We start from the raw sequence: 19,489 nt of genomic DNA, 5'->3' as shown, positions 1-19,489 counted from the left end.
CCCTTTCTTTTATATTAGTGTCAGCAACGTGAGTAGGCATTAGTATGAGGAGCCGAAACCCTGAGATGCATTCAAGGAATGACAGGCCGAGAAGCTGTGACCAGGTTACAGTCCAGGACCATGCATCACTCGAGGGGCAATGCTTCTAGCCAGCAGAGCTCATAGTTAACGAAGCCCCAGAGCTCCACTGGATTAGGGCAGTTCCTATGTAAGCATTGAGCATTGCCCTCGTCACACAGGCGGCTGGTATGCTCATGCCTGGGTCCAACGGATCCACTAGCCATACCGCTGCTAAGTGCCACAACAAACTTTGTCTGGGGAGTCTCCTGCAGCTCATTTGAGGAGTTGGGAGGTCATTAGAAAGGGTGACAGGTCTCACAGTAGTGGTTGTAGCAGTGTCTTTGCAGGCCCGGCTGGCATTATTAAGGCTTGTGGCCAGTGGTTCAGCCTGTGCTTTGATAGCCAAGATTTATTGTATAAAAAAGTATACAAAGTATGTAATCAAATAACTCAATCCCAACTAAAAATCTTGGTCTTTCAAGGAAAAAAGGAGAACTGTGTCAAGCACAGCTCTTTGCACAAGTTGTACCTGGTGCTAGAATACTAGTATGCTTATTTGTCCTAGAATTGTGACTGCATTTGAATTAAAGGCGGCCTACACTTAATCAAGCATCATGTAACCGACAGAATACTGAGTAGCTCTGCGTCCTTTCGAAGTTCGCTGATCCAACTAGAAGTGGTATTGAAAAACAAAATAAACTTCAAAAGAAAGAACCTAGTACTTATAGCTTGTCAGTTTCCTACACAGGGAGTAGGGGAAAAATGCTAAAAACAAGGTGTGGGAGTGGAAACTCCAGGATTGATTTCGTAGTGGGCGATTTAAAATAGACTGTCATCAGAAAACATCTACAAGACAGGAGGCAATAAGGCTAAAAAGTTAAGGTGCTTAAGATCGGGCATTGTAAAATGTGTTGAGAGATGAGTTGGATCACTCCTGATGGCATTCAGCGAGCCGTTGTGGTAAGCATTGCTTCTAAGACTGTGCCCTCTAAGAGGGTTGGCCAGTTTGTGTGATTTTGATGAACTGAGTGACTTTCTGATCAGGGATCAGTCAGTAAGATGCACAAACAATCCATGGGCACAAGAGAAACTACTCGCACACAATCCAGACTTGGAGGAAGCAATTGATCTAGCTACAGGCATAGAACACACTGCTGAGTATTAAGGAAATGAGGAAGAGTAGCCTTTCTGAGACGGTAAATGTGGTGAAAAAGTCAGCTGGTATAGATGAAAAATGTAAGGAAGCAGATTCAGTGAGAAGGGACCCAGCCACTCAAGTGAAGTATAATGCGGAGAGTAGCAAGGAGAAGGAAAGGTTTAGGTGTTTCCGCTGTGGTAGCTACATTCTGCTGGCTAACAGCTCTTTCTGCCCAGCTAGGTCAATTGTCTGTAGGAAATGCAAAAAAGAGCCACTACCCATGCACGTGCAGGTGAATCAGTTCACAAACCCTTACATATGGTTGAAAAGATGGGTCCAAGTACCAACAAATGTGTGTCACAAGGCATGCCATTGGGAGTGGATTAGTGTAATGACTATCCCACCTGTGAGATCCTTTTGGATGGATTTGGGGAGATGGTATATGCAGACTCTTGTTCTCCTTTTATCGATGCAGATATCAAGTCTGGTTGGTGCAATAAAGACCCTATTCCCTTGATGGGGATGCTTGACACGAGTATTGATTTCAAGGACAGAACTATCCAAGGGGTGGTTTATGTGGAGGAGAAAGGTTCGAATTTACCGGGGTGGAAACACCAAAGGGACTTAGGCATCAAACTAGATCCCAATAGCAGCAAACCTGTGTTAGCGGTGGAACCAAGGGGCCAGTGTAAAATTGCTGAAGAATTTCCAGAAGTGTTTTCAGAAAGGTTGGGCCTATTGAGAAATGTCCAACACAATATAAGACTTAAACAGAATGCTGTAGCTGTGGTACATAAGGCACGCCCCATCCCTAATTTAATGAGAGAACCTCTGGAGAAAAAGTAGGACATTCTAATAAATCAGGGTATCATTGAGCCTATTGAAAGCTCACTCTGGTTGGCTACCATTATTCTTTGCCCAAAAACAAAGGGGTAGAGGTATACTTTTGTGTGAAGACATTAGAGATCTTAGCCACAACATAAGGGTTGAGCAGTTCCCCCTTACCTAAAATTGGTGATATGATTAGTTTGATTGTTGATGCTAGACCTCTCATTGGCTTATAACCAAATTGAACTCTACCCAGATTCTAAATCCTTGATTTCAATTCATCCCCCCTTTTGGTGCTTTCCGGTTCTGCAGGATGCCATTTGGGTTGGGATCTGCAGCAGTCGTGTTCCAAAGAGTGATGCATCAATTATTGAAGGACACAGCCAATGTTATGTATTATCAAGGTGAGTTGCTAATTTATGGTAATTCTGTTTACAACAACAATGTTCACACATTCTGAAAGATGCTGGTCTGACTATTAAGTCACATAAATGTGAATTTTGTGGTGAGTCCGTAAATTCCTCCTTCCTTGAACTAAAATCCTTCATGGGTCTGCCGGAGTATATGGCTAAATTCGTGAAGAACTTGGCTTGTTTTACTGAACCCATAAGGCACCTTTTTAAAAAAACGGTGCCCGGTTTGAGTGGGATGATGCGTGCAGTGAAGCTTTTAAAAATTTAAAAAGAGCCCTAATTGAAGCGCCTACCCTTGGGAATTGTGATAACCCAATTGTATACTGATGCCAGTACCAAAGAGTGCTGAGGCTAATTACTCTGTGGAAAGGGAGGCTTTAGCAGATTTTTGGGTCATCACGCATTTCAGGTTTTTTTTAGTAGGGTTTACCCTTCACCTTAAAAATAGATTGCAATGGGAATGGCCCAGCGATCCAACATGGTGGACTTGCTCCAGACGAGCTCCCGCAGACCCACCATAATCCGTAAAATATCCTGCCGTCTTTGGTTTCATGCAGACCTATCTTTTAAAGGAACGCTCCTGAAATATAGCGGCGCCCGGTGAGCCGTATCGGACCCATCTGCCCTGCCCGGAGATGCCCGGGCGCCAATGAGGAGCTGCAGCCTGCTGATCCCCACCCTTGCATGAGGGGCGTTGCTGTGGAGGCACAGTGTTGTGCCACGGTGAGTGTGGAGCAACAACTGGGCGAGACCAGAACGAAAGCAGGCGGCTGTGCCGAGCCGCGAAGTACCACATGCCTGCAGTGATCGAGGGCACCAGAGGAGATTGGCGGCCATGATGGGCCACTGCAAGCACTCTCCCACCCTGTACGGCTGCGATACCTGTTGGTCAGCGGGCGTCGGCGTTTGCAGCAAGCCACTGCCTCACCCCAGCAGACTTGATTTTGTGCAGAGGTGGGTGGCCCCAGCGACACACATCTATTGGATTGTCGGTGGTAGCATCATTCAGATTGCGGACAGGTGCGCACGGTCGGCAGGGTCCTAGCGATCCTTACCCCCACATGAGTGCGAGAAAGAGTTGTGGCTACATGTCCCTAGATAGCCGCCGCTGGGAGTGTTGAGCGGGCGGCTGCGTGTGGTCTAGTGAGACTCGGCAGCTATATAATGCCACGGCGTGCCTGCGTCTACTCTGTGCGGCCTAGTGCGGCGTTGTAGCGGACCGCTCCTCTTCCCTGGGCAGCACACAACATTATCGGCCCACGGACACAACTGAAGAGAACACAAGAGGGTCGCGTGTGACATTCGGCCCTCGCACTGCATTTGCGGATGTACCTCATATTGGGAGATCGATTCGGAGGTGAGCGGGAGACACCATACCTACCTTCTGCGCCTGCACAGCTGGCCTGGTCCCTGGGGTGCCCATAGACTGCTCAGATTCCTCGCCTGGAAGGGGACATGCTGCTTGTGTCTGTACAGCACTGACTGTTCCCATGAGGCATAGGGTCAATACTTATTTGCATATGGCTGGGTCTTAACTGGGGTGGCATGGTGATCAAAAGAACGATGGATTTAACCCAGAACTCTTGACTGAGGTTCAATGTATGATTTATTCAGCATTCTGCCCATCATTTGTTTGTGTAGCACTTTTCACCCAAAGTGGGATGGGTATGCCCAGTCGTGCAACCCTTGCTCACTGTGCCACTGGATTCAAACTACCCTGGCTGATTAAGGGTAATACCCAGAAACCGGTCCTAGGATGCTTGTTTCCGATCTAGGGAGGACCTGTGCTTGGCAGTTCGGGCCGGACTGTTCCCATGAGGCACAGGGTCCAGGCTGATTTGCATATGGCGAGGTATAAACGGGGGGGCATGGCGAGCAAGAGAATGATGGATTTAACCCAGATCTCTTGACTGGGGGTGAATGTTTTGATTTGTTCAGCATTCCGTCCATCAATTGTGTGTCTTTTGCTAACACAATTTGGGTTTGTGTAAGTCTTCCTTTCCAGATTCTCTAGAGGCTCACGAGGTATGGAGATACTAATCCACCTTAGAATACCCTTTCTACATGAGAAAACATGGACCAATCCCCAGGGTAGATGTGTCATAGTCACGGGTTCGATGTATGGCCAGCCGCTTGCCCTGGGATCTATATATGCCCCACATCGCCCCTCACATGGAACTTGACCGAACGAATGATGCGACTTTGTGTAGAGATCCCCAGGTGTTGTCCCTAGTCGGGGTGATTAGAATGACCCCATATGCTCTTCTATAGACAGGTGGCGTAGTGCTGGGAAAACAGCTGAGCCCTGTAAGTCAAAAATGAGGTGTATGATGCAGGGACTAGATTGGGTGGACACTTGGAGAGGACTTTATCCCACTGAACAGGGATAAACGTATTTCTCTAGAGCTCATGAGTCCTTCTTCCATATAGATTACATTTTCTTGTCAGCAGCACACCTATATAGACTTGTGGGGGCGGAGATACTGCCCAGGGGCCTTTCAGACCATTCCCCATTGCAACTAGACTTGTGACTTGATTCTGGACGCCCCCTTTCCGTTGGCGCTTATCATCGTGGCTCCTGCTAGATGATAAAAATAGGTCTCACATGCAGAACGCCCTAACAGAATATTTTTTGAACTATGCTGGGTCGGTTGGATCGCCTGCTGTTGTGCGGAGGCAATGAAGCCCACACTGCGGGGGATAGTTATTGCATAGTGCAGCTGGAGGCCCAGCTGCCGGCTCAGGAGCGACTCGTGTAGACAATTACTCCATACTCAACAGATTTGCGCCAGTGAGCTGCTGGATGAAGCTTGAGTGGACTGCTGGGCTACCCGTAGCAGAACATATCAGTGGGGTGACAAATCAAGTTCTTTACTGCACCTTTTGTGTTAAAGAGCACTCTGCCCCATATCCATCCCGAGCATGCTCGATCCTGATTGGAGGGTTCTCACTGATCCCTTACAAATAACCGCAGGCTACGCGGATTATTATGCAGAGCTGTACGCCCCCCCCGAGACAATATCACCGCAACTAGTTCAGAAGTTTGATGACCTGCCTCCGCGTGCCCTCACAGACCCGGTACGGGATGACCTCAATGCCCCAATAACGACCGAGGAGATTCGGGAAGCACTGTCTGGGATGCGCCCGTGCAAGGCCCCCGGACCAAATGGCTTTCCATGCGAATTCCAGAAGTATCAATCCATGCGTACTGCCCCCTACCTTCATGGCGCTCTTGACGACCGATCTCTTCCAACGGATTGGCGCCATGCTGACCTAGAGGTATTCTTAAAGCCGGGCCGATCCCCCGAACTTTACTCTACATATCGCTCCTCAACGTTGAGGAAAAGTTACTTGCCAAGATCATAGCCAAACGTATAGTCCCACACATCTCCGATTTGGTCCATTCTGACCAGGCAGGCTTCATGCCACTCCACAACATCCGACGAGCCCACAATGCCATTGTCTCAGTGGACAGTCTGGGCGAGCCAGCAGCTCTATTGTTGGCAGACAGGCAGGGCATTTGACTCCTTGAGCTGGACATATCTCTTTGCGCTCCCTAGTCGTCTTAATTTTGGTCCTCGTCTTCTGAAATATATTCAACTTTTCTATACTGATATCACTGCCTCCTTTCGAGTGGCAGATACAGTCTCACAAACCTTTCCTATCAGACAGGGCACCGCCAGGGTTGCCCCTTCTCTCCATATCTTTTTGCGCTCGCTATGGAGCCGCTTGCAGCTTGAATGCAGGTAGATGCACAGTTCAGCGGGTTTGAATGGACGGGGGGGGGTCGTCTGATCGCATAGCTTTATGCATGGACATACTATTTTTTCCTTACGCGACCTGACCAATCAGGACCAGACTCCTCGGGATCATGCAGATCTCTGGTGACACATCTGGGCTATATATGAACCCCCGTAAATCCAACATATGGCCCATGCGCAATGCAGACCCTCTGGGCCAATGGTCTGAGGAGGTAATGGTGGTGCAGGACGGTTTTAAATATCTGGAGTTCTTCCTGGCGGCTTCGCAGCCCCTATCATGGGAAAGAAACCTAGCCCCTCTGTAGGTGCAAATCAAGGAGAAGACTCACTCCTCGTCATATCTACCACTCTCTCTTTTCGGTAGGCCATTTTCAAGAAGATCTCCCTACTCCGTTTATTAGATCAACTCCAAAATCACCCATTTCTGATACCGTCTAGCTGGTTTTCACAACTACACTCGAGTGGCGTTAAAGACATGCTTTCAATTAACCTATTGCGGTGGACTGGCAATGCCAGATGTCCAGGCATATTATGCGGCATCGCATCTTCTCATATTAAACGACTGGTATGGCGATAGGTCGAAACCTGCATATGCACTCGAGCGATGGCGGATGGGCACTGCACCCCTTCATACACTCCTCTATGTAGGCCCGGTCTGAAAAGCTTTGCCTCCGGTGACCCTCATGGTCTTTTAACTGTGGAAACGCACTCTCCAGCAGCTGGGATGGTGGGGCAGAATAACCAAAGAGGCTCCCCTTTGGCATAATGGCCTTATGCTGCAGCTAGCTGGGCACCCTGGCTTCTCGGGATGGGAGGCTATAGGAATCTCTACTGTGGGGAATGTCCTTCATGGACAGACCCCGAAGTCCTTTCAGGAATTACAGCAAGAATATGAGATGCCTCATCGCAATTCTACAAAATATCCCCAGTTCCGCCATGCCTTCTCTCCATCTCTCCAACACCAGAAAACTATACCGGACTTCAGTCCTTTTGAGGCAAAAGTATTCATTAGGGCGCTGGGGGAACAAAAGATCACCCAAATCTACCGCACACTCGTCACAAATAGACACACAATGTTGTCTAAAATACGGGAGTCCTGGCAGACAGACCTGGGCCCTCTGAAAGATGACAATTTAACCCCTTCCATGCTGCCGCGATTCTGCGCCTGTGCGCCAGAATCGCGCGTGGGCAGGTTTATGACGGCCCCCAGCCATCATCAGCACACGAGCCCCGTAGGGCATGACGGCTTTGGCCGTCATCAGCATGCAAGGGGTTAAAAATCAAAGAACGTTGCCAGTGAAGAGTCTGAAGTGGCCAAAACGGATATTGCACCAAGTATGGTAGACTCAGAAATAGATTCTGAAAACATTTCCCAAGCCATGGGTCATGTGGAAATACATCTACAAATTACAGACTTGTGGTAATCTCCACTAGGATTCTCCACCCTTCAGCGCAACCAGGAATTTGATGGTAATATGGTTGAGGAAGGTAAAAGAGAAAGAATATTAAATAAAATCTGGGAGTTCCATGTCCAATCTGCGTCGTGGCATAATACAAGGCGAAAAAGGCCGCAAGGAAATAGAAGGAGCCCTAAATAACATGCTGATAACCGTGAGCGATTAATCAATTCTGGAAACATTTCCAAGCGAACTTCTAATAAAAGATCAGATGGACTTGTCACTAGCTCAAGATCAAATAGTAGTGAATGTCTACCTCACACAAAATGAACACTAAAATAAACTAAAAATCTTGTCCTCCTAATTGTTCAAAAAGAATGTATATTTCCTTCAGTACCTATACTACTGCTGGGAGATTTGAACACAAATATATCGTTCTCTGAAGGGTATGACTAGTTCCAATTATATAAGGAAAACGGCTAGGGTATACCAGGCCACATAATTGCTCAAAAAAGTTTAAAAAAACATCTCTTCGAAAAACAAAGACAACCTGAATAGGAATATAAAACAGGCCTTTAATTTAGAACAAACATCAAGAAACCCATTAATTAAACATAGGTAACAATACCGAATGGAGCTCAAAAAGTGCAATATCATTGGAAAAACAAAAGAAATAAACATAAATAATTTTTGCCCTACGCGAAAATAGATCAAAAGTTGACTTCCACATTATCGGGCAGAGACTGGGACGTACGAAAAAGATGGAATCAAGTCCTGTTGAGAAAAATGTTTTGAGTTAAGTATATTTCTAAGATGTATAGCAAATAAATATCTGAAAATATTAGAGACTTGCCACATGAAATTATAGTTTGCACAAAGAATCTTTAAAAAAGAAGTCAATGGCTGGATGGACAATCAGCAAATATATTAAAGACCAGCCCCAGTCTATGGACTCATGTTCTTACTCCAGTGTAAGAAAATGAGGAGTGGAATGGCGAGGCGCAGCGTGGAGCGGAGTAGAGTGGCGAGGCGCAGCGCGGAGTAGAGTGGAGTAGAGTGGCGAGGCGCAGCGCGGAGTAGAGTGGCGAGGCGCAGCGCGGAGTAGAGTGGCGAGGCGCAGCGCGGAGTAGAGTGGCGAGGCGCAGAGCGGAGTAGAGTGGCGAGGCGCAGAGCGGAGTAGAGTGGCGAGGCGCAGAGCGGAGTAGAGTGGCGAGGCGCAGAGCGGAGTAGAGTGGCGAGGCGCAGAGCGGAGTAGAGTGGCGAGGCGCAGAGCGGAGTAGAGTGGCGAGGCGCAGAGCGGAGTAGAGTGGCGAGGCGCAGAGCGGAGTAGAGTGGCGAGGCGCAGAGCGGAGTAGAGTGGCGAGGCGCAGAGCGGAGTAGAGTGGCGAGGCGCAGAGCGGAGTAGAGTGGCGAGGCGCAGAGCGGAGTAGAGTGGCGAGGCGCAGAGCGGAGTAGAGTGGCGAGGCGCAGAGCGGAGTAGAGTGGCGAGGCGCAGAGCGGAGTAGAGTGGCGAGGCGCAGAGCGGAGTAGAGTGGCGAGGCGCAGAGCGGAGTAGAGTGGCGAGGCGCAGCGGAGTAGAGTGGCGAGGCGCAGCGGAGTAGAGTGGCGAGGCGCAGCGGAGTAGAGTGGCGAGGCGCAGCGGAGTAGAGTGGCGAGGCGCAGCGGAGTAGAGTGGCGAGGCGCAGCGGAGTAGAGTGGCGAGGCGCAGCGGAGTAGAGTGGCGAGGCGCAGCGTGGAGCGGAGTAGAGTGGCGAGGCGCAGAGCGGAGTAGAGTGGCGAGGCGCAGAGCGGAGTAGAGTGGCGAGGCGCAGAGCGGAGTAGAGTGGCGAGGCGCAGAGCGGAGTAGAGTGGCGAGGCGCAGAGCGGAGTAGAGTGGCGAGGCGCAGAGCGGAGTAGAGTGGCGAGGCGCAGAGCGGAGTAGAGTGGCGAGGCGCAGAGCGGAGTAGAGTGGCGAGGCGCAGAGCGGAGTAGAGTGGCGAGGCGCAGAGCGGAGTAGAGTGGCGAGGCGCAGAGCGGAGTAGAGTGGCGAGGCGCAGAGCGGAGTAGAGTGGCGAGGAGCGGAGTAGAGTGGCTTGGCATAGCATGGAGCGGAGCGGAGTAGAGTGGCTTGGCACAGCGTGGAGCGGAGTAGAGTGGCTTGGCACAGCGTGGAGCGGAGTAGAGCGGCGTGGCGGGCGTAGAGCGGCATGGCGGGGCGTAGAGCGGCGTGGCGGGGCGTAGAGCGGCGAGGCACAGCGTAGAGCGGAGAGGCGCAGCATAGAGCGGAGCGGCGAGGCGCAGCGGAGAGGCGCAGCATAGAGCGGAGCGGCGTGGCGCAGCGGAGAGGCGCAGCGGAGAGCGGAGCGGCGCAGCGAAGAGGCGCAGCGGACAGGAGTGGCGGAGAGGCGCAGAGTGGCGAGGCGCAGAGTGGCGAGGCGAGGTGCAGAGTGGCGAGGCGAGGTGCAGAGTGGCGGGGCGAGGTGCAGAGTGGCGGGGCGAGGTGCGGAGTGACGGGGCGAGGTGCGGAGTGACGGGGCGAGGTGCGGAGTGGCGAGGCGAGGTGCGGAGTGGCGAGGCGAGGTGCGGAGTGGCGAGGCGAGGTGCGGAGTGGCGAGGCGCAGCGGAGTGGCGAGGCGCAGCAGAGTGGCGAGGCGCAGCGGAGTGGCGAGGCGCAGCGGAGTGGCGAGGCGCAGCGGAGTGGCGAGGCGCAGCGGAGTGGCGAGGCGCAGCGGAGTGGCGAGGCGCAGCGGAGTGGCGAGGCGCAGCGGAGTGGCGAGGCGCAGCGGCGAGGCGCAGCGGAGCGGCGAGGCGCAGCGGAGCGGCGAGGCGCAGCGGAGCGGCGAGGCGCAGCGGAGCGGCGAGGCGCAGCGGAGCGGCGAGGCGCAGCGGAGTGGCGAGGCGCAGCGGAGTGGCGAGGCACAGCGGAGTGGCGCGGAGCAGCGAGGCGCAGCGGTGAGGCGCGGAGCAGCGAGGCGCAGCGGTGAGGCACAGTGCAGAGTGGCGAGGCGATGCGCAGCGAGGCGCTGCGGAGTGGCGTGGAGCAGCGAGGCGCAGCGGTGAGGCGCAGTGCGGAGCGGCGAGGCGCAGCGAGGCGCAGGGGCGAGGCACAGCGTAAAGCGGATTGGCGAGGCAAGGCGCGGAGTGGAGAGGCGCGGCAAGGCGCAGCGCAGCGTGAAGTGGCGAGGCGCAGCGGTGAGGCGTGGCGCAGAGGAGTGACGGAGCGGCGTGGCGCAGGGGAGCGGCGCGGCGACAAGGCGCCGAGGAGCGGCAAGGTGCAGAGTGTATGGGGGTAGAGTTGAGTGGGGCGAGTGGGGGGTCGAGTGGGGGTCGAGTGGGGGTCGAGTGGGGGTCGAGTGGGGGTCGAGTGGGGGTCGAGTGGGGTGAGGTCGAGTGGGGTGAGATCGGGTGGGTCGAGTGGGGTGAGATCGGGTGGGGCCGAGTGGGGCCGGGTGGGGCCGAGTGGGGCCGGGTGGGGGCGAGGTGGGGCCGAGTGGGGCGAGGTGGGGCCGGGTGGGGCGAGGTGGGGCCGGGTGGGGCGAGGTGGGGCCGGGTGGGGCGAGGTGGGGCCGGGTGGGGCGAGGTGGGGCCGGGTGGGGCGAGGTGGGGCGAGGTGGGGCCGAGTGGGGCCGAGTGGGGCGAGGTGGGGCCGAGTGGGGCGAGGTGGGGCCGAGTGGGGCGAGGTGGGGCCGAGTGGGGCGAGGTGGGGCGAGGTGGGGCCGGGTGGGGCCGGGTGGGGCCGGGTGGGGCCGGGTGGGGCCGGGTGGGGCGAGGTGGGGCCGGGTGGGGCCGGGTGGGGCGAGGTGGGGCCGGGTGGGGCCGGGTGGGGCGAGGTGGGGCGAGGTGGGGCGAAGTGGGGCGAGGTGGGGCGAGGTGGGGCGAGGTGGGGCGAGGTGGGGCGAGGTGGGGCCGAGTGGGGCGAGGTGGGGCCGAGTGGGGCGAGGTGGGGCGAGGTGGGGCCGAGTGGGGCGAGGTGGGGCCGAGTGGGGCGAGGTGGGGCCGAGTGGGGCGAGGTGGGGTCGAGTGGGGCGAGGTGGGGTCGAGTGGGGCGAGGTGGGGTCGAGTGGGGCGAGGTGGGGTCGAGTGGGGCGAGGTGGGGTCGAGTGGGGCGAGGTGGGGTCGAGTGGGGCGAGGTGGGGTCGAGTGGGGCGAGGTGGGGTCGAGTGGGGCGAGGTGGGGTCGAGTGGGGCGAGGTGGGGTCGAGTGGGGCGAGGTGGGGTCGAGTGGGGCGAGGTGGGGTCGAGTGGGGCGAGGTGGGGTTGAGTGGGGCGAGGTGGGGTCGAGTGGGGCGAGGTGGGGTAGAGTGGGGCGAGGTGGGGTAGAGTGGGGCGAGGTGGGGTAGAGTGGGGCGAGGTGGGGTAGAGTGGGGCGAGGTGGGGTAGAGTGGGGCGAGGTGGGGTAGAGTGGGGCGAGGTGGGGTAGAGTGGGGCGAGGTGGGGTAGAGTGGGGCGAGGTGGGGTAGAGTGGGGCGAGGTGGGGTAGAGTGGGGCGAGGTGGGGTAGAGTGGGGCGAGGTGGGGTAGAGTGGGGCGAGGTGGGGTAGAGTGGGGCGAGGTGGGGTAGAGTGGGGCGAGGTGGGGTAGAGTGGGGCGAGGTGGGGTAGAGTGGGGCGAGGTGGGGTAGAGTGGGGCGAGGTGGGGTAGAGTGGGGCGAGGTGGGGTAGAGTGGGGCGAGGTGGGGTAGAGTGGGGCGAGGTGGGGTAGAGTGGGGCGAGGTGGGGTAGAGTGGGGCGAGGTGGGGTAGAGTGGGGCGAGGTGGGAGGGGCAAGTCTGTGACGGGCGACTCACCTCGCGATCTACCAATCAGCGAGATACCAAGCGACGGCGTACCCTGCCCAACGACCCTCACGGCGGCTTGTCCGGTGCGCTAAAGAGAAAGAAATGCAGAAAACGGAGACGAAAAAGACTGGAAAAAGGACGAGGGGAGAAAGCAGGGGTGGAAAAGAACCTGCAATAGCGAGATAAAGGCCCAGGAAGATAACAAGCTGTCGGCGTTGTGTGAAAAACATAGTGCGTCCCAGCTAATGAAGGAGAGTGTGCGACACCGCAAGTGAGAGATCCAATCCAGGTGGGCGGGGCCAAAGCATGGCAAGAGCAGCACATGCGCTGCTCACGCCTGGCCGGGACTTAAAAAGGGAGAATAGACAAGGACAAGGGACTTTTTGTGATGAGCAGATGATGGATTGGACGGTATATGATTAAGTTTTTTATTTCTACCTCCACTGGTGTTAATGGGAAAGGTAGTCTATTAATGTTAATTATCCTTGTGGCTGCTAATAAAAAGCGAAGAAGGAATAGCATAATCTTTTCCTTTGTGTCATTAATAGAGTTACAAACTTTCCTTTACAGTAGCTAGGACATTTTGAATTACCTGGAAGATTGTGGAAATAGAAAGCAACTCTTGTTTTAAAAATATCAAAGGCAGAAATACTAGAAGATGAAGTTACAATTTGGGTCAGTGCTAACAATTATTATATGGAAGCGGAATCTCTCTTTCGGAACACCTGGGATTGTTACGATCTTACATTGATTGTATTTTGCGCCTACTTTTTAACCGAGAGAAGGAGATTCTTACTCCCCATTTATAAAACACTGCAGATCCGGAAAGTAGATTATGATCATTTATGATGAAATGGGACAACGTTCAATTACGTTTTATACTGGGAACATTTATTTAGACATTGTAAACCACAGAACTGATCCTAGATTAGCAATTTCCTAGTCTTTCTTGCTCAACTTAACATAAACCAAAATACAATTTCTATTTTAATATGCTATTAATAATCATTGAGCAAATCAGTGTACCAAAGCAGCATTCCTAGTATAATTGGACCATTTAAGGAATGTTATACAATGTAAATAAGATCGTTTTTTAGAATGCATTGTTAATCATTTATATCTTTCTATAGCACTCTCTTGCACATTTATGAAGAACTTACTTTACATTTGATATGCTGTTTTTTATTTAGCACAGTCGATTGACTTGAAATACAGTCAGGAACTTCTAAGGACGTATTTAAAACTGCCTTTAAATTTATATTGGGAACTGTGGAGATGTCTTGACTCTTACTTTTAAATTAGAGTACGGGAATAATAGACGGTAGTATGTGATTGTTTTTATGTTGGTTTTGCCCAAAAGCCAAAAGAGCAAACAAATAAACTAAAAGAGATTATTATATATACATAAAATTTTAGTTACACTTTGGTTCCGAGAACATAACCCTGAAACAGAATAAGTCAAATAAAGAGGATTTTTTTTCAAAGGACAGCAAGGAAAATGTTATTCTTAAGAATTGTGCACAGAAGGCAAGGAATCAGGAATTCAAACAACTTCTGCCAGAATATCAAGAAATACCCATGTATCAATATTATAACTGTGCAATAGATTTACTTCTTGGCTCAGCCATTCCACAGGTTCAAGCCCAAAATAAAGAGGCTGAATATACATACACACATACATACATACATACATACATGGCTCCAAAAATAAAGATTGTGTGCCAGAAGTATAGGGATTTGTGCTGTCCTTTGGTTCGCCAGAAGGAGGTACCGAGACCGCGTGATTGATATTGATATTTATATATATATATATAGATATTGATATATTGATATATATATATTGATATATATATATATATATTGATAGATATATATATATATATATCAAAGAGATCCAACAGATTACTGGGGTTTCCAATCACTATAGGCAATATATTCAGTCATTTTCTATAATTATTGCTCTTATCACTTGACTAACCAAATAAGAGGTGCTATTTCATTGGTAACAGGGGTAAGAAAACATTTCCAAACCTTAAAGAATGCCTTTTACGCTCCAGCTCAGATGCTGTATCACCCAGATGTGAACCAAAATTTTATTGTGGAAAGAGAAGTCTCAACTTCAGCCATTGGAGCCATTTTGTCTCCACTAGATCAACTCACCAAAGGTCTGCATCCTATTATTCCAGGAAACTTACAATGTTATCTTAGGTTATCAGGATTTGTAAAGCGCTACTCATCACCCAAGGGGTATCCTGGTGCTGGAGCAGGTTCGATTTAATCTGCTGGGAATTTGTAGAAGAGCCAGATCATCAGCTTCTTGCAGAATTTCCGAAGTGAGGAGGAGGCCCTTATGCGTAGAGGGAAATTCTTCCACATTTTGGGTGCGAGGTAGAAGGAGGATAGGCCTCCTGTTCTGCTTTTGCAGATGCAAATGTGTTTGCTAGACAACAATATACTATCTATAATAGAGAGCCATTGAGGATGTATTTGCAGAATTGAAGACACTATCTTGAAAGTTCTAATGGCCGAGTTTTGGTCCATACGGATAGTAAAATAAAAGTGGGAGTATTTAGTTCATGCACTGTAAAAATCATTGCCAGGTGCGTTATCTTACTCCAGGTTTAACTTTCATTAATTAGCAACCAAATGCAAAACATAGGAAGTCAGGAGCTTTATCCAGAATTCTAGAAAATGAAAAGACAAATCAGGCAGCTCCAAAATATACTTTGAAAAGTTGCAGTAAGTTTGCCTCCAAATGATTTATTCTTGAGGCAAGGTGAAGAAGCTCAGTGATCAATAAAGCAAAATAATGGTCTTGAAGAAAATCCTGATAGACACCAATGTATTCATGGTCTTCCACATGGAGACTAAACACTTCCTATACTGTCCACATATCTTTAATTAAACTGTTGAGTGGAGTCATGAAGCTCCAACTACTAGACAGCTACAGCAACAGAATACCATGGACTTAGTTACTCGGAATTTGTGGAGGTCAAATCTTAAAGACGTACATAACTATGTAACAACATGTGGTGTGTCTACAAGCCAATGTTATTTCATTTTTTTCCTGATCTATCAGACCCAAGGTCAAACATCTCTATGGGTTTTGAGGTACATTTCCTTCAGACGTCCTCACACATAAGTTTAGTGGTATTCTCTTCTTTCACAAATTTGCTTCACTTCCTACCCTAGAAGAAGTAGACTATTCCATTGGAGACTTAAGGGGCAAAGTATTTTTGAGAATTTCTTTTTACAAATTTATGGGTTGGGTTACCTTCTATGATCACAACAGATCAAGAACCTCACAGCACCAGAGGCAACCAGAGACAACCAATTGCAAGGCAGAAAAACTTTTCGCTACCTCCAAGCCTGTAGTGCGTTACAGAGAGCTATACCAAAGGGAACTGACCAGCCGGTCTATTCGCCCTTGGAAGATAGACTTTTAGATGACTACCTCTAAGAAAAAGCCATTTCATTGACATATCGCAAAATACTTAACACACCTGATACCCAGGGTAAAACTCATGCAAAACGGGTAGACGACATAGAGGATATTAGTAACGAAGACTGACGGGAGGCCCTGGCTTCTCCCCATGCGGTGGCGATCCGCTCTCCATTCAAACTCATTCAACTTAAAGTATTACACTGAGCCTTAAACACTAGCTTAGTGCTTGTCAAGATAGGGGTTTCTGGGTTCCCCAGCCTGTCCCAGAGGATGCAGTCATACTGGCACTTACCTACACCAATGGTGGGATTGCCCGATCCTTCAGAAGTACTGGGGAAATGTCTTATCAGCGTTGTCTCGAATTTGTCACAAACCCAATCGATGTTTCCCCCCAGCTTTGTCTTCTTAAAATCTGGGTGGCAAATGAGTGTTGAGCTTTTTTCACGTTGTATTTTGGTATTCTAAAGTCTGTAGAGTCCTATTTTGAAGAGTGCTTCCATTGTTTCCTGGTATTTTGAAGTCTTGCCCAGGTGCTCTGGAGAGAAAGTAAGACCGAGTCCGGAATGGACTCTTTGTCTCGGTGCAGACTGCAAGGGGTCCGACACCCAGAGTATTAGTGCGGCACAGCTCAGGTAGATCCTAGTGTCTCCAAACTTGGTGGTAAGGACACATCTGACAGAGCTGAATGCTTGGATGCTGCGGAGTCGCCCGGGAGCAGCACACACTTACCCTAGCTGCTTGGTTACCCTTCCTAGTTTTAGTTCAGGTTTGTATGCCAAACATGGCATAAACCTTTAATAACCGCAGAGGGCAATGTGGGTGACCAGGCATTACTGCAAACCTAAATGTACACACCTATGAGGTTTTAGATCAGAAAGCGAATACTTAGGTGATGCAGTTGTCAGGTGTAGGTCACAGAAGGTCCCATGTAGGATAGATTTCCAATATGACTACTGATATATGACATGTGAATACCCTGAAAATCTGCATTGGGTCTGGCTTTCATGGAACTGCAGATAACCAGCTAGATTCTTTTTGGAAAAATAACTTTCTCTTACAAGACTAACAAGCATTTGCAATGCAATAGGTCTAGCATTAGGAAAGTGTGAGCTATTGGTATTGTAAATGACAATTTTTTTTTAATATGTGTTGGCTTTGAAAATATATAAATTAATAGCATTGTTATTCACAAGTCCAATAGCTTACACTTTCCTAATGCGAGTCCTTTTGGCTATGGCAAAGCTTGTTGGTAGCAAGCAAGGACAGTGCTGTTGTGCTGCTGAGTGATGATGTGGTGGTGTCCCAGAGTGATGTGGTGGTGTCCCAGAGTGATGTGGTGGTGTCCCAGAGTGATGTGGTGGTGACCCAGAGTGATGTGGTGGTGACCCAGAGTGATGGGGTGGTGACCCAGAGTGATGGGGTGGTGACCCAGAGTGATGGGGTGGTGACCCAGAGTGATGGGGTGGTGACCCAGAGTGATGGGGTGCTGTCCCCGAGTGATGGGGTGGTGTCCCCGAGTGATGGGGTGGTGTCCCCGAGTGGTGGGGTGGTGCCCCCGAGTGGTGGGGTGGTGCCCCCGAGTGGTGGGGTGGTGCCCCCGAGTGGTGCCCCCGAGTGATGTGGTGGTGTTCCTGAGTGATGTGGTGGTGTTCCTGGTGATGTGGTGTGTGAGGGAGGGTGAGGGTGGGTGAGTGAGTGTGAGTGAGGGTGCGCTCGGCCTAATGGATGAGAGGGGGGGCTTATGGATAGCAGAAAGGTTACTTATTTCAGAAGAGTAAAACAAGGCCATTGTTCCTGTTGGTGTGATGGGCTCATAAAGAAAACAAGTGGATCTTGTGGGGTTTTCCAAACCCAGCACGAGCAGCAAGTCCACATATGTCTATCCACACAAAGTGCTGTGGCTTACATCAAGCTGTAGACCTTGGCCCAATGGACAGTGAAGAGAGGGCACAGGTAGATTAAAAAAAAAAAAACAGAAGTTGTCATCATGGTGTCAAATGAACATTGTGGTATTCTCTGCACCTCAGTACCAGCAGCAAGACCACACATTACTCTGTTACCTCTGCTGAAAGCACCTTGGCTCATATCAAGCTGAAGGCTTCGAACTAATGGACAGTGAATGGGGTGCAGAAGGTTAAAAACAAGAGTTTGTCCTGATGGTGTCAAGGGCACATGCAGGAAACAAGTCAACCTTGTGGGCTTCTCTGCACCAAGTCCACATCTGACTTAATTCTTCTGCAGAAAGCCCCTTGGCTCTTATCATGTTGAAGGCCTAGGTCCAAAGGACAGTGCAGAGGGCGTACAGGAAGTTAATAAACGAAAGTGAAGCATGTGGTTTCTCTGCACACAGACACCAGCAGCAAGTCCACATATGTCTCCGTTCTTATACAGCAAGCCCATTGGCTGCGCTCAAGTTTAAGGCCTAGGTCCAAAGGACAGTGCAGAGGGCGTACAGGTAGTTAATAAACGAAAGTGAAGCATGTGGTTTCTCTGCACAAAGACACCAGCAGCAAGTCCACATATGTCTCCGTTCTTATACAGCAAGCCCATTGGCTGCGCTCAAGTTAAAGGCCTTGGCCTAATGGACAGGGAAGAGGGGGCGCCGGAACGTTAAAAAGGGGAATTTGTCCTGATGCAGAGACAGAGACAGACATACAGACAGATATTGCCGCGTCTCGACTCGCTCCCAGCATGCAGAACTTCGCCTCAGCAAGGATAGCACGGACACGGACCAGTTAGGTGCTTGAATTTTATTCGTGCAAATTCAGCCGCATGACGTTTCGGCTCCGAGGAGCCTTGCTCACATGACAACGTTCTAATTGAAACAATGCTCTTTTTAAAGTGCCAGAATTCAAATGTAAAAGGCGTACCGTGGTAATGCTGAGAGTAGACATGGAAAAAATACTTCATCATAGTAAGGAATTGGAGACACCTTGTAAACAGAGATTAAACATCAATAAATTATGATATTTAGCTCAAAGTAATGCAATCATGGTAAAATACTGTGAAATTCATATAAGACAAGGAGAGTCATTATAAAATTCAATTAAAGTAGATAATGGTGAAACTAGGCAAAAATCATGGTTAAATACATGTACCTGATATTGTAATATGGTATTGCAGTAACAATATTAATTTGTTGGTACCTATCAGACTAGATAGCGGTCAGATTAAAGTGCTAATGCAAGAAATTTGTGCAAATTACGCTATAGTGCAAATAATATATCAACAAATAAATAATTCTTTGAGATATGTGCAAAATACCCAACTGTGCAAATAGATTGTTATAATATTGCAGACATTTAAAGTGCAAATAGTAATTGAACTGTGCAAATCCCGCAAATTCATTACTGAAGTGTGCAAAGTAAACAGTCTAGTAGGATAACCTTAAAATCTGCTTAAATCATATCTAGGTAAAACTCTTAAACTATTTAAAACCTTATATCTAGTTTACACCAATCCTCTCAATTGTCATAAGAGGCCTTCTTCTCCTACCTCACATTATAAGGAGTCTCAATTTTAGTCATATTTCAATAGTCCATGTAGTGAAAGATCAACAATTATTGTGATTAAAAGTATAAAAAACTCATCATATATTTAAGACTAGTAGGGAATAAGGACCCGTGTAGTCTTAATGATGTTATAAGTGATTCTCTCACATAGACTTAATTCTTATAACCAGCAGCAGTTTTGG

The 19,489-nt window shown here is 49.9% G+C and overlaps 1 protein-coding gene across 6 annotated transcripts in view; it reads right to left on the bottom strand.

The window, feature by feature from the left end:
- Window positions 1-19,489, bottom strand: part of SON (SON DNA and RNA binding protein) — a 614,305-nt gene that overhangs the window by 544,532 nt on the left and 50,284 nt on the right. The gene's annotated exons all lie outside the window — the stretch shown is intronic.

Source organism: Lissotriton vulgaris, chromosome 8 (assembly GCF_964263255.1).
Source record: "Lissotriton vulgaris chromosome 8, aLisVul1.2, whole genome shotgun sequence".
Taxonomy (NCBI): Eukaryota; Metazoa; Chordata; class Amphibia; order Caudata; family Salamandridae; genus Lissotriton; species Lissotriton vulgaris.
Note: the sequence above shows the minus strand (reverse complement) of the source record. Positions and strands in the feature narration are given on the sequence as shown.